The following is a 16,916-nucleotide window of genomic DNA, read 5'->3' as shown; positions in this document are numbered from 1 at the left end:
AACACTAAACATAGATTTTAAAAATCAAAGTTTCCTATCTGTAGAGTTACCTTTAAAATCTTCAAATACATTTTTCATACATGAAAAATATTTTGACAGGCTTTGTTCTCAATTTCACTGATATTAAGGAGACATTAAAATAATTTTTGAGGTGATGACCTGGATACTGTATCTTATAGAACCCAAGACTGAATGAGAACTGACTTTAAACCACAGATGTTATCTTAAAAAATAAAACATTATTTTCTCGGTACTTTTTGACAAATATTCTATACAAATCCATTTTTTTTTCTTTGTTTTTTTATTTCCAGTTATTCAGGCTTCCTTTTCACAACTACACAATGGGAAACTGTCCCATTGATTGGCAAAGAATGCACACTGATGAATAACATGATGCCATACATTATGCAAAAGCCAAGCTGCCTGAAATATCCCTGTAATGTGTTATTGTTCTCTTTGACAAAAAAGTAAAACTAATGGTGAATGCTGCTTGATTTTCACAATATTTAGCAAGGTCATATATTTTTTTTTTGTTTCTGATTTTAGATTTTATTCATCAATATATGTTATATTTTTAAATTTTATCCTATTATCTAAAATAACCAAATACATAGTCTTAATTTATATTTGATTGTATTTTCCTACCTCTGTATCATATGGTGGTCAATAACATGAAATCTTTTAGACTTTGTAGTCCTCTAAGAACTGTTGTTTTGCTGTCTGTGCTTTATGTGTGATACAATTCTTTGAAAAACATGTGTATTTAATTCTAACTTTCCATGCATGTGCTTATAATAATTATATAACGTTAGAGAATTAATGCTAATGCTGAATAATTTTAATTTTCTCAATTTCTCAAATATCTCATGAAAATAAATTTTATGAAATGACCCCTACCATCTCCCAATAATTTTGGAACAATCTGGTTTAAATAAAAGTGTATGTTTTATTTGTTGAAGGACTTTCAAATGTATAGAATATGCATATTTGTTTATATTCTTCACAGAATATTTCTTGGAACCAATGGGATCATTGTATAAAACACACTCACAGAAGTGTTGCTTTATATTCCTTTTGCCAAATAAAATGCTTGTACTTCTTGATTCATTTTATAAATTAATATTACTATTGCAATTCAGAATTCAATAGAATTTATTCAGTACCTAGTGATGGTAAATGGAAAGAAATATACTATTAAATGAATACTAGTCTAAATGTATTCCCATTTAATTTTATCTCTAAATCATAATTTGCATATTTCTTAGGTGATTTAATCCATACACTCACATTATATAATTAAGCCTATTCTATTTTTTCTCTAGTTGAAATCTTACTTCAGACCTACGAGTGCAAAAGAAGTCCTCAATATTATTAACAATATTTGAACATCATATTGTTTAAAGAGTGCATTCTTTTAAATGCCAAGATCTAATATAGAATGATATAGTTTAAAATTTAGGGTTTAAGATGAAAGTCACAATCCAAAAAATAAATGGAAGACAAAGGTCAAAGTTAAGAAAAAAAAAATTATAAAAGTTTTCATAACCTTAAATCCTTATTTTCTTTGGCCTAGAAGGAATGTAAAGATAATTTGATTGAAATACCATTAACAACAGAAGTGTTGAGGTAAATTTTCTGTTTTTCAAGACTTAAAGAAAATGTTAAACATTTACATTGATTTAATTACATTGTATAATATATTATATTCATTATATTTCATTATATTAAAAATTAAAAAAAAATAGAGCTTATGGGCTATTTTTTTTTTTTTTTTTTTTTTTTTTTTTTTTTTTTGAGACGGAGTCTCGCTCTGTCGAGACGGGCGTCTCGCTCTGCAAGCTCCGCCTCCCGGGTTCACGCCATTCTCCTGCCTCAGCCTCCCGAGTAGCTGGGCTGGAGTGCAGGCTGGAGTGCAGTGGCGCGATCTCGGCTCACTGCAAGCTCCGCCTCCCGGGTTCACGCCATTCTCCTGCCTCAGCCTCCCGAGTAGCTGGGACTACAGGCGCCCACAACCGCGCCCGGCTAATTTTTTGTATTTTTAGTAGAGACGGGGTTTCACCGTGGTCTCGATCTCCTGACCTTGTGATCCGCCCGCCTCGGCCTCCCAAAGTGCTGGGATTACAGGCGTGAGCCACCGCGCCCGGCGCTTATGGGCTATTTTAGAACCAAACTCTTTAGATATCCAGAGACAAACTGCACTTTTATTTGGGCTTTTCTGGTGGAAGTTTTTTTTTGTTTTGTTTTGTTTCTTTAAACATACACAAAACATAGAAATAACTTTTTTATTTGAATACATTCAAAATAATACAGATATTTAGAATTAACCTATAGATCTTTCTCATTTTGATACTTTTATGATTGATTAATCTGATTACTTTGGAATTTGTGGTTTTTTTTTCATTTTGCTACTTTTATGATCAATTAATCTGATTACTTTGAATGGAATTTGAGGTCATTTTATTTTTCCCATATGATCATAAACTACTTTAATGTAAAAGTAGCTCTGCCTTTACTTTTGTGGATTTAATATACATAACAAAAGTAATTAATTATAATTATATAAAATAGTTGTCAGATTTACTTCCGGTGCGTGATGTGAGGAAGAGTTGCTCCTGGTGAAGCAAAAGCTTTCTAGTAGATTTTTTCTAAGCATTGCATGCTAAAATTTTAATCTGCACACACAACAAAACAGAAAGGTGTAATTCATTTGTTTTCAGTAGAATGGATTATTTCTTGTATTAGATATATAATGTGTTTACATGATAAAGTAGATTTGTTTCAAATCATTTGGGAACTTGACCAACATTTTCCTTTTATTTGACGTGAATGACTTATTGAACAAATCTGGCTAAGGTTGAAACTTCGTAGTTTGTCTTGGAAAATTCTGCTAACTCTTACAATAATTCACTTTGTTTACCTGTAAAACAGAGATAAATATCTAGTTATTGGTGTAAAAGTCTCAGAACCAAACTAAAACTGATGCACTAAAGAATGGGATTCCCTTTAAGAAGGCCAAAGCGAAGGAGACTGATGTTTCTTGAGCACTGCCAGGACCATATCATATAGCAATGGAGCTAGACACTTTGAATATACAATCACACACTGAATAGCGGTGTTTCAATCAGTGATGAACTGTATCTATGACTGTGGTTCTATAAAGGTTATAATATAGTAATTTTACTGTGATTTCTCTATAATTAGATATGTTTAGATACAGAAATACTTATCATGTTACAATTGCTTACAATATTCAGGATAGTAACATGCTGTGGGTTTGTAATCTAGGAGTGAAATGCTATACTTAATAGCCGAGGTGTTTAGTCGGTTTTACCATCTAGGTGTAGGTAAGTACACTCTATGAGGTGCACTCAATGACGAAATTGCCTGACAATTCACCTCTCATAATGTTAAGCAACACGTGACTGTATATTGTGGCATGAACCAACACATTAGATTCAGTTAGTTTCCAAACCCCACTTTTTGAATATAAAAAAGCTGAATGTTGGAGAAATCAGATAATTTTTGGAGACTCATCCTAGTTATTAATGATAATAATTCAAATATAGGACTTCTTGACTCCAATCTTCTGTTCATTCTAACACAACAAATTACTTAGCTTATTTCTATGTTAGAGATATTCCCTGTTACTACAGAGGACTTCTGAAGTCCCTAAGGCTTATTCTGGCAGTGCCATCATTTTCAACTGCTTGCCTTGAGTGTATTTAAATCTCAAATTTTTATGAGCTTCATAAGATTTCTGGCTTTTATTTTATACCATATTCTTAGCAGAAAACAGGCCCATCTCTTGCATAATGTAAAATTACAGAAATTATCTGACTTGATAAGCTATACAAGGACAAAAAACAAAATTATACATGGCAGTATGTTCAGTCAGAGAATCCACTTCATCTGTGTACAAGTCATTAGTCTGGCTGTTCTTCAGAGAACAGTGATGTTTTACATACTCTTAAAAAAATTTGCATGCCAAGCACATCTAGAGAAAATACTGGGTGCCTTTCAAGCATCAATTTCAAAACTTGAAATTTAATAGATTTCTCAAAAGGAAAACGTCATTTTTCCATAACTTAAAAAAAAAAAAAATAAGTCTACATCTTTAAATAGGCCATGAAGACTTTGCTAACTGCTTGACAAGTCCTGTAATTACTTGTTCACAAACAAATCAAAATAAAGATTATAAGTGAGTCTCTGACTTCAATACTTTGATTGAAATTTATTTCTCACAGATCTGTAGGCTAGGAAGTTCCGTATCAAGGTGCTGGGATTTGGGGAGGGTTTCATGTCATCTGATGGTGGAAGGAGTATCAGGGGAACCCGCCCCCAATATTTCAACATATGTTCTTTCTATATTCCATTAAGTGTCAGCTGGCTGAGAAATAAAGAGAAAGAGTACAAAGAGAGGAGTTTTACAGCTGGGCCGCCAGGGGTGACATCACATATTGGTAGGATTGTGATGCCCACCTGAGCCTCAAACCAGCAAGTTTTTAATTAAAGGTTTAAAAAAGGGAGGGGGTGTAAGAACAGGGAGTAGATCACATGCTTCAAAGGGCAAAAAGGAGAACTACTGATAAGGGTCCAAAATGATCACAAGGCAATGGGCAAAAGCAGAGCCACTGATAAGGGTCTACGTTCAGCAGTGCATGTATTGTCTTGATAAACATCTTAAACAACAGAAAACAAGGTTTGAGAGCAGAGAACTAGTCTGACCACAAATTTATCAGGGCTGGGTTTTTCCCCACCCTAGTAAGTCGGAGGGTACTGCAGGAGACCAGGGCATATCTCAGTCCTTATCTCAATCTCAGCCACATAGGACAGACATTCCTAGAGCGACTTTTTATAGACTTCCCCCCAGGAATGCATTCCTTCCTTAGGGTATTAATGTTAATACTCCTTGCTAGGAAAAGAATTTAGCAATAGCTTCCCTACTTACACATCCATTTATAAGCTCTCTGCAAGAAGAAAAATATGGCTTTTTTTGCCCAACCCAGCAGGCAGTCAGACCTTATGGTTGTCTTCCCTTGTTCCCTAAAAATTGCTGTTATTCTGTTCTTTTTCAAGGTGCACTGATTTCATATTGTTCAAACACACATGTTTTACAATCAATTTGTACAGTTAACACAATTATCACAGTGGTCCTGAGGTGACATACATCCTCCACTTACAAAGATAACAGGATTAAGAGATTAAAGTATGACAGGCATAAGAAATTATAAAAGTATTATTTAGGAACTGATAAATGTCCATATTAAAATGAAATCTTCAAAGTTTATGTTCCTCTGCCATGGCTCCAGCGGGTACCTCCATTTGGGGTCCCTGACTTCCCTCAACAAAGGAGAAAAGGAAAGAACAAGACCTTAAAAAGAGGACCAAATGTGCTTTTATAAAACATCTACTTTCTTGATAACTAACCCAGTTGTTCACTAACAATAGTAATCCATTTATGATGTCAGAGCCCTTGTCACCTGATTGCTTCCCATTAGGCCTCACCTCCCATTGCTATTATATTGGAGATTAACTTTGTAACACATAGCCTTTGGGACACATCCAAACCATAGTATTTACTAACATTTACAGTTTATACAGGTGACTAAATTCCTTTGAGAACAGAATTTATAGAAGTAGTATCAACATCTTCATTTGCATAACATTACTTAACAATTCTTAAAGAACCTATCATTACTTTATTATTTGTTTTAAAACTGTTGGTTTATCATAAGCAAATTTCTATGAGATACATGATATACTTATATATTACTTTATAAAGTAAAATTACATGTAAGAATGAATTAAATTACTGAGAACGATAGGATTTTTTAAGCAAACCATCATGTTTATGTTAAAAATCCTGAGTACCCTTCAGAATTACTAAGAGTTCTTTTTTTTTTTTTTTGAGACAGAGTCTTCCTTTGTTGCCCAGGCTGGAGTGCAGTGGTGAGATCTCGGCTCACTGCAAGCTCTGCTTCCTGGGTTCATGCCATTCTCCTGCCTCAGCCTCCGAGTAGCTGGGACTACAGGCATGCACCACCACGCCCGGCTAATTTTTTGTATTTTTAGTAGAGACGGGGTTTCACCATGTTAGTCAGGATGATCTCCATCTCCTGACCTCGTGATCCGCCCTCCTCAGCCTCCCAAAGTGCTGGGATTACAGGCATGAGCCACCGCGCCCAGCAGAATTACCAAGAGTTCTTAAAACACCTGATACCTTGGCACAAACCAGTTTATTTTATGTATATTTCTTTTTTTTTTTTTTTTTTTTTTTTTTGAGACGGAGTCTCGCTCTGTCGCCCAGGCTGGAGTGCAGTGGCGCGATCTCGGCTCACTGCAAGCTCCGCCTCCTGGGTTTACGCCGTTCTCCTGCCTCAGCCTCCTGAGTAGTTGGGACTACAGGCGCCCGCCACCGCGCCTGGCTAATTTTTTGTATTTTTAGTAGAGACGGGGTTTCACCGTGGTCTCGATCTCCTGACCTTGTGGTCCGCCCGCCTCGGCCTCCCAAAGTGCTGGGATTACAGGCGTGAGCCACCGCGCCCGGCCGATTTTATGTATATTTCATGGTCCGTGTGCATGTCTGCGTGTATATAATATTATATACATAAATATATATATATATGCACTTAATTTTAAGATGCCATAAAAATTCTACTTATATCTGGGATTGAGAATCACTGACGTATTTGAACTCATTCACTTTAAAGACAAGAGAATTAATGTAATGACAGTACTTTGTTATGGTTCTACAATCCTGTCTCACTTAGAGAGTTAAGACCAGAAACCAGGTTTCCTGTTCTTAATTCAGTGTTCTTTCCACTATTCTACTGGTAGCCACCGTCTTCATGGCAAATTACATATGTAGTGTTTAATCTCTTCCAGGCAACTTTCCAAGTGTTTTAGATGTATTAATTCATTTAATCTTCACAGTAACCATATAAAGTAGGTATATATGATATTATTATTTTCCATTTTACAGATGAGAATTATGAGGCCCAGACAGAGTAGCTAAACCTTCCAAAGTTGCGTGCCTAGCTCATAGCAGAGCTCTGTAATTTAAATCTGGACCATCTGGCTTCAGAGTATTTCCTCTTAATCTCTATATACCAGTGTCCCAATAATTTTTTATAGCATTCTCCAATCTAAATTCTATTTTCATTTCATACAAAATATCACATAGTATGAGGTAGTTTTTGGAGGTGGTATAGATAATTTTATCATCATTATTTGGTAAATTCCATGTCACACTTTTGACTAAAATTTTTCTTCAGAAGTAGCTTGCTGTTAATTCACTCTCATATAGGCTTTAATACTCAAAATAATTATTTAAAATATGTTAGTATTCAAATTCACTAATTTAAAATGTTAGTATTTATATATTTACAATTTAATTTTTAGCTCATTTTAAATTAATTTAATTTTACATTCAGATAGAATATAATTTTTGGGTGACTGCATTGTATCTGATGTTGCTCTTCTCAATCTTTATACATTTGCTGATCATTAAAATTGTGAGCTAAGACAATTGGCCAAATTAAAAATTACTCCTAAGATCGAGATTTTGTAATTATATGATCAAAAATTATTTCTTATTTTTACTAAATTATCAATAAGATTGATTCAATCAAAAAAACATCACTTAAACTATAGGGGCATAATTCATTTTCCACAAAATAAATGAAGAAATGTCATATAAAGAGCCCAGAGTCACTCTATAAAAATGATTATATAAAATATACTCGCCAAAGGATTTATGAAGTGTTGTCCATTCTGAATATTTTCAAATCTTAAACACAACAAATGAGGAAGTGGATATTAAATAGTCTCAGTAACTTGATGAGAAATTTTATAGTATATATTTGTTTGCCATGATAAAAGGGGCTGAATCAAAATTATCTTTAATAATATAGTTTATGTGTGTGTTCTATTCACTTGGAGATATAAAGTTATAGAAAGAACAGTGGTTTGACATGTAAGCAGAAATAGGGAAAACAAATATTTAATAATGAAGAATTTTAAAATATGGTTAAAATTTTAGTTTATAAACTGGAGACATAATTACTAGAGATATCTTTTAACTTAAAGCTATTAAAAAACAGTGACTATTCTTTCATTCTTCCTTGCTTATTATACAAGTATACAAATATGTATATACAATGGAAATATTGTTCTATTTTTGAATAAAATTTATTCAGTACAAAAGAGTAATATCTATTTCTGAATATGTTTTTATATGTACAGAGACAGAGATGTTAATAGCATAATTTTAAAATTTCAGTTCTATTTGTTAGTGATGTTAATTGTGAGGTTTTAAAGATATTAATGATTCTCGTTAGTACTTAACCTACTGTCCCCTTTTCCCTGGTCATATTAATTATCCCCTGGGAAAATAAAGCAAAGAAAATGCTGACTAAATGCCAGTTCTAATTGTTGGAGTATACATCTACCATATAATTTTTCTAATTTATCATGAAGATGCAAATTAATTTCACAATTGATTTTATTTTTGATTAAAACCTTTATGCACATTATTATGCAAATTAAGGTCTTTGGGTTAAAGGCAATTTGCCAATATACTGTACCACTGAAACAGGCAAAAGAAGCACACTGAAGCCATAATACCTCTATGCAAGTATTATGGATATGGTTGTTGGAAATTATCTGGTAGATTTGTCTTATGCATAGAGTCAAGCAAGAATAATGGAAAAGTAGAGAGCAAGGTAATTACTCAAGTCATGTTAGTTGAGTAACAACAATTTTAGTTAAAGAAAACTTCGTTTATCTTTTCTAAATTTGACTTAGTTGATTGATAATTTGATTTATTAAGGATATTAGATAAATGATTCATCCACATAAATTTGAATTTATATGTATTTGTATATGAAAAATACATGTCATATATAAATATACGTTATAAATATACATCATACGATATATTCATATCTGTATCTTATATTTCTGTAAGATTACGCTGTAATCTTACATGTCACAGCATCAGAAAGTACAACAGCTCTGCGGAGGGAAGACTCCCGGATGTGGAAGCAGAATACTCGATTAAGTAGCTCCCGGCAGCCTCTGGGCCATTTCTGAGCCATTTAAAAAATGCACAGCACTTAGGAGATAGCTACTTCATTGCCCAAGGAACTGAATAGGTCTCTGTTAATATTTTTGCCATCTTCATGCCCTCCTACTGAGTTGCCTCGTTGATTCAACCTATAAACCCAGTTGTTATTCATAAAATAAAATATTAGGAGAGATTACCTGAGAAATTTGATTAATCACAGAGACACTGGAAATGATTAACTTTATTATATCCTTAAAAATAATTTTAAACATGGGGTAAAATTATTGTAATATTCTCACTTGTAACTCAGATGAAACTCACATTTACTGAATGCCTACGGCAATTTTATTTCATTTTTACTGGAACCCTATGAATCAGTGCTATAACTACCTAGACAGAGAAAGCCAGTTCCAGAGAAGTCTGGTAATACATAAAAAGTTATTCAAGTTAGAAAGCTGGATTTTTTTCCTCCAGGTCTTTGACCACGAGTCCAAAGCCTCTCCACAATGTCGTGCATTGTGGTGGAGAGCAGAGTATACTAACTATGGAGATAGACAGTTCTGGCTCACAAGTAGTTTAAAATCCTTTAGCTATGAGACCATGAGTGATCAGCGTAATCTCTCTCTGATTCTGTGTCCTCGTTATAAAACAGGGAAAATGAAACCTGTCTTGAACAGTTGTTGTAAGGACTATATAATTATTTGACTTAAAAATCAGTTTATTATTTTAATTTTGGCAGCTGGAAACAATTTGAAATTGTTAACAGAAAAGTTTACAACATTTCTCTAAATCTTCTTGTTTAAATTAGATAATTTGGTCAGATAAGAATAAGATTGTGATTAAGGAAAATGGAAACAGAGTTATGCCAATCACCAAAAAGAATTTATATGATCGTGCTTTATAAACTTAGAGCAATAAAACTTTTGGTCTTGACACACAATGACACATCTTTTTTCTTTTCAAGCTTCACTAAATTGCATTGTTCTGGTGTGCCAATAAAAAGAAGGAAACTTGGAATTACAAATTATGTTTTATCCAAATTTCTTTCACTTGTGTATTTGTTAATTTTAGTTGGTGTTCTCTGTCATCTTTTCTGAATTGTTAGAAGATCCTATGTCAAGTCAGTTTTTAAATATTTTTAACACTCATAGGATCATGGGAGTGTTCTAAAATCTACAACAAAATTAATTTGAATTAGCTCACCTTTAATAGTAATTATGCAAGAAATACTTAGTTTCACAAATTTAATTAAATTAGGAAGGTTTTCCAATTTTGAAATATTTGAGACTCAGTGGTCTTTAATTTTATTCTACATTATGGTACTGTTTTAAAAAACGTCTTATATGCATATATAATTCCCCATTTATATCAAACTTAGGCTATGAGCAGGCTCTTAAAAACTGTTTATGTTCAAAAAATATGATCAATGCATAACTCAAAATTAAAATCATATTTCTCTTCCTCAACAGTTTGTCTAAACTTCAATTAGCAATCTCAAAACAAATATTTAGCAGAATTCAAAATATGCCATATAAACCTTCAATATATCCTTCTTTGTCTTTATGCTTTTCCAAACAGCTTTTACTTCTAACAATGATGCCTAATAAAATTGTATTCAAACTATAAATATGGTTTGAACAAAATTCGGTATGAATTACTTTGATTCAATGCAGTGATTTGAAATGAAAGGTTACAACGAAATGAAATACACAAAGCTGTTGTAATTCTACATGTCTCTCAAACTATACTTAAAATATAAACTGAAGAGTAAAAAAATCAATAGAAAAAGGATAAAATGTAGTTTTACCATTTATGCAATTTCGTCTACAAATTCAGTAGATAAACTCTTCTGTTCTAACTTCACTTTTAAAACCAAGCTCTCACAAACCTGAAAAGAACATAAAGAATGATTTCCTGTCATTCATACATGGTAAGTACCAACTAATCATGTTGAAACCCTATTTATTTTGTTCTTTCTATGAATATTGTGATTTTGTAACATTTTATCAAGTCTAAAAATGTATATTTGGGTTATTTCTACAACCATCAGTATGCTTATTGTTATTTTGTGGGTTTGATATCTTGGTTGCCCTTAGAATTTATGGTTTCACTAAAATAGTTGGATAGGGTATCAGTCTGTGCTCTGTCAAAGAAAAATCAAATTGAGGAAGTGGAGTCAATATGTAGGGACTACCTTTAATCCTTAGTTTTTCATTTGAGATATTGCTAATTCCCTATGTCCATCATCAAGCTCTTCATCTTTCTCCTACATCACACTTGTTTTGTTTCCCCTGTCATGCATTCATGCAAACCAGAAAACTGAAGTTCATTCTACACTCTATTCCTTGTCTTCTCATATCCAAATAATTAGGAAATTATTTTATTTTGGTCTCTTAAATATATCTTAACTTCAACATCTGTTCTCTATTTCCATTAAAAAGGACTCATTTTCTGAAGTGAGCAATGGATGACACCACTACAGGGCTTTTTCCTATCTTTACAAATCTCTCCCAACTTCAAGCATTCTGTCAACCCCAATGCTAGTGATTCCCTCACTCATTTAATTATTCATCAGTCATATGTGCTAACATCCACATAATGATATAATAACACAAACATACACACACACACATATACACACAGAATTGCTATGCACATATACTATTCAATTCCTTGAATGCTCCATTTTTCTCTCATACCTCTGTGCACAAATAATCTCTAACTTTTTTGACTAATTCTGGAAGATGTAAAACATTTGTCAAGAATCACCTCATTCCAGAGTATCATCGAGTACTTAATAATTTAATAATCATTGGCCCAGTGTGGTGGCTAATGCCTGTAATTTCAGCATTTTGGGAGGCCAAGGTGGGCGAATCACTTAAGGCCACAAGTTTGAGGCTTACCTGGCTAACATAGTGAAACCCTGTCTCTACTGAAATGCAAAAACTATCTGGGTGTGGTAGCACATGCCCATAATCCCAGCTACTTGGGAGATTCAGGCAGAATTGTTTGAACCAGGAAAGTGGAGTTTGAAGTGAGCCAAGATAACGCCACTGCACTCCAGCCTGGGTGATAGAATGAGACTCTGTCTCAAGAAATAATAATAATAATTAATAATAATAATAATTTGAGAATTATTATAGTAGTATCACAAAAATGAAAGTACAAAGAATCTGGGTAGAGTTAGGTAGGTGGCTAAGCCAAAATATGTGCAATGGATTTTAAAAATCCCAAGGTCTGGTCATTTTAAAAGATAAAACAAGCAATTTAATACAAGTCCAGATGAAAAAGTAACTTTTTTTCTGAGCTATTTTCTAACATGTATATCATATATATATTTAGTAGCACAATAATTCTGATTAACATTTTAGGACAAATATAATAGATACATTTCTAAATATACATGTATTTTTTCCCAGTATAACCAGCAAAGCACTTAATAAATTTATATTACTCTTCCAAAATTGAGGAGTTTAAATAATTGAAAGGATTTATTAAAGCTTCATCTGGTACCATAAATACTGCAGCATTCTGAGTTTCTATTTAATAAAATATTTATTTTTAAATACAGAATTCTATGCATTTTTAAAATAGATATTTGATATCTAAATTAGCATTACACTGTGATTCTGAAGTCATGCAGTTAAAATGACACTTCATATATTAAATTAATATTTTATTAAGAGTAATAGATATATTCATGAAAAGGTAAATAGAATTATTTAATATGTAGTAGTATAATTAATATACAGTATAATTAATTACTTTTGTTAGAATGATTCAACAAATTAGGAACTTGGAAAAATGCCTTCTACATTTTTAGTTAATGTGATTTAATGGCACTTTCAGGAAAGATTTTAAAATTCTGGATTTAGCCCTACGTGTAGGCAAAAAAAAAAAAAAAAAGTTTTCTAATAAAATTATATGTGAAATAAAATAATCTTAATTCAATGAATGAATTTATTCTGACCTAACTTTTAAAAATTCAAGTTAAGCTAGTAAATTAGCTTTCAAAAATACTTGCAAATTGAAGACCTGTATTTTCTGCTGGTTGTGTTTTTCCCTTAAAACTAGCATTGCCTTTGGTACTTAACAAGAATTCTGTACGATATCAACAGGGAATATTCAAAACACCAACATTTGTACAAATCATGATGAAAACATTTCAACTTCATCAAAATATCTATGGGTTCACTGATAAAATTATAGTGTCATTATGAAATACATTTATAAAATAAACATGGATTGTTTGTTTTTTAAAAGGTATCCAAGATTAATACTGTTTGTACACAAGTTAAATACAATATGTAAAAATAAATTTATAAGATAAAGTTTCTAGATTATTTAAGAAGCTTCAACTTTTCTCTATTATCAGATTGCTGTTCACATAGCCAAGGAAATAACCGAATATTTACATTGATTTTTGTTTTCATTTTAGTGCTTTATGTTTTTTAATTTTAATTTACATTGTATATATTGAAGGTATACAACATGATGTTTTCAAATATATATAATTTGTATATAATTTTTTGGTATATAATTTGTATATTATTATGTATAATTATAATTATATATTTGTATAATTATTATATAGTTACACATATCATTTGGAAGTATATAAAATACATATAATCTAAATTAAATATAATGTATAAATAAAATATATTTATATATTTATATATTTTATTTATATAAATATAAATAAAATATAAATAGAATATTTATTAATATAGGTAAAACTTCCAGTATAATTATATATATAATTCTTCTACTTAAGCAAATAAGCAAATTGTCACATTCATTATTGTGATGGTTACTATTCAGTGTCAACTTAATTGGATTGAAGGATCCAAAGTATTAATCCTGGATGTGTTGGTGAGGTTGTTGCCAAGGGAGATTAATATTTGAGTAAGTGGACTAGGAAAGGCACACCAACCCCTAATATGGGTGGGCTCCGTCTAATCAGCAACCAATGCAGCTGGAACATAAAGTAGGCAGAAAAACGTGAAAAGACTCGACTGGTCTAGCCTTCTAGCCTACATCTTTCTCCCGTGCTAAATGCATCTTGCCCCTGAACATCAGACTCCAAGTTCTTCAGTTTTGGGACTCGAACTGGCTCTCCTTGCTCCTCAGCTTGCGGACAGCCTATTGTGTGACTTTGTAATTGTGTGAGTTAATCCTTAATAAACTCCCATATATATATATGTGTGTGTGTGTGTGTGTGTGTGTATACATATATAATTATATACATAACATATGCATATATACATATATAATTATATATATATGTATATGCATCTTTTATTAGTCCCTTTCCACTAGAAAATCCTGATTAATACAGATTCTGGTACCAAGAGTGGTTCTTTTTGAGGTTTCTGGAGTTGGCTGTCTAATATGATTAGACCCAAAAATGCCAAGGACTCTACTTTTAATAGTATGGAGAAAATTGATAGTCTTTGGCATGCACTGTTTAGGGAGTTATGCAAAATAAATGCCTTTGACACTCCCAATTTACTGCTCATGGCAAGCAACAGGTTTAGAGACCCTATACATAATAACTTTGACCATATGTGGAGAACCAAGGAACGTAATGAAGCTGGTTGATTGCTCCTAAGTTCAGTGGACAAAGTAATGAAAGAAAACGATGAACTCAGGGATTCTGTCTTCTGGTGTCAGAAGCAGATACTGAGCCTCAAATCTGCTAAGACTGTCCTGAGTAAGAGTTTTGTCTCCTGTTTAGAAAAAGCTGATATTGGGAAAAAATAGACACAAGCTCTTAATATGTGAGTGGTAGACCTCCAATGAAAGCTGCATGCAGAGTATTGCCAGGTGTGTACTGTTAAAATGAAGATGTTGATTGGAAAAGAATGGGACCCTTCAACTTGGAATAGGGACATGTGGGAGGACCTGATTAAGCTGAGTATACTACGTTTGTAAACTCTGATGAACCTTTTTTTTTTTTTTTTTTTTTTTTTTTGCCAGAAGAAACAGATTCCCCATCCCCAGTGGTGACAACATCTCCTCCCCGACCCATGCTACCATCAGCCTTTCCACCTTTGTCTGAGGAGATAAACCCTGTGCTGCTTGAAGCAACAGTGATGGCCTCCCCCGAGGCAGTTAGCCAAGATAGTGTTGATTCTCCTCAGGAGCTACCCCTAACACCCCTCTTTGCTTCTAGGCCTGTAACTAGACTAAAGTCCCAGCAGGCCCCTAGAGATGAGGTGGAGAGTGTGACCCACGAGTAGGTGTACTACACTTGAAAAGAACAGCTTGAGTTTTCTAATACATATGAGCAGAAATCTGGAGAACAGTCATAGGAATGAATATTAAAGGTGTGGGATAATGGTGGAAGGAACATACAGTTGGATCAGGCTAAATTTATTGATTTGGGCCCACTAAGTAGGGACCCTATATTTAATGTTGCAACTTGGGGAGGTAAAAAATTTTATAATATTTTATTTGCTTGGTTAGCCGAACTGTGGATTAAAAGATGGCCCACTGCAAATGACCTAGAAATGCTTGATCTCCCTTGGTTTAATGTAGACGAAGAAATCCAAAGACTTAGGGATATTGGGATAATGGAGTAGGTAAGTCACTATAGATATACTCATCCTAGCTGGGAGGGTCCAGAAGATATACCCTTAACCAATGCTTTGTAAAATAGGTTTGTGAGAGCAGCACCTGCAGTTTTGAAGAACCCTGTAGTTGCTCTTCTCTGTATGTCAGATCTAACAGTGGGAACTGCAGTCACTCAACTACAAAATTTAAATACAATGGGAAAAATTGGATCCCGAGGTAGCAAGGGTCAAGTGGCAGCACTCAACCACCAAAAGCAAGGTGGGCATAGCTACCATAATGGCAGCAGACAGAAGCAAAGCAGCAATCAGAATAATCCAACTCATGTAGCACTCTGGAATTGGCTAAATAAATCATGGTGTTCCTAGAAGTGAAATTGATAGGAAGCCTACTGCATTCCTACTTAATTTATATGAAAGCAGATAACTTCTAGGTCAAATGAACAAAAGATTAATTTGAATTATAAAAAGAGAAATTCATGGTCCCTCAATCTATTTCCAGACTTGAGCCACTTTGTGGACCCAGGCCCCTTGAACAAAGGTCAGACAGTGCCCACTTGAGGAAAGACCCCACTACACTACCAAAAATGAATGCAGTTAATCTTTCTCCCATCTTTTCCCAAGGAGACTTCCAACCTTTTACCAAGGTAACTGTGCATTGAGGAAAGGAAAATGATCAGACATTTTGGGGTTGACTGGACACTGGCTCTGAGCTGACATTAATTCCAGGGGACCCAAAATGTCACTGTGGTCCTCCTATTAAAGTAGAGATGTATGCAGGTAAGGTAATTAATGCAGTATTAGCTCAGGTCTATCTCTACAGTGGGTCCAGTGCGTTCCTGGACTCACTCTGTGGTAATTTCCTCAGTGCCAGAATGCATAATTGGTATAGTCATATTTAGCAGCTGGCAGAACCCCCACATTGGCTCTCTGATTGGTAGTGTGAGGGCTATTATGGTGGGAAAGGCCAAACAGAAGCCATTAGAGCAGCCTCTACTTAGATAAATAGTAAATCACAAACAATATTGCAGCCCTAGAGGGATTGTGGAGGTTAGTACACCATCAAGGATTTGAAAGATGCAAGAGTGGTGATTCCCACCACACCCCTGTTCAACACTCCCATTTGGCCTGTGTGAAGATAGATGGATCTTGGAGAATGGCTGTGGATTATTTTAAGCTTAACCAAGTGGTTACTACAATTGCAGCTGCTTTACCAGATGTGGTTTCATTGCTTGAGCAAATTAACACATCTCCTGGTACCTGGTATGCAGTCA

The sequence above is a fragment of the Macaca thibetana genome, chromosome 5 (assembly GCF_024542745.1).
Source record: "Macaca thibetana thibetana isolate TM-01 chromosome 5, ASM2454274v1, whole genome shotgun sequence".
NCBI lineage: Eukaryota > Metazoa > Chordata > Mammalia > Primates > Cercopithecidae > Macaca > Macaca thibetana.
Note: the sequence above shows the minus strand (reverse complement) of the source record.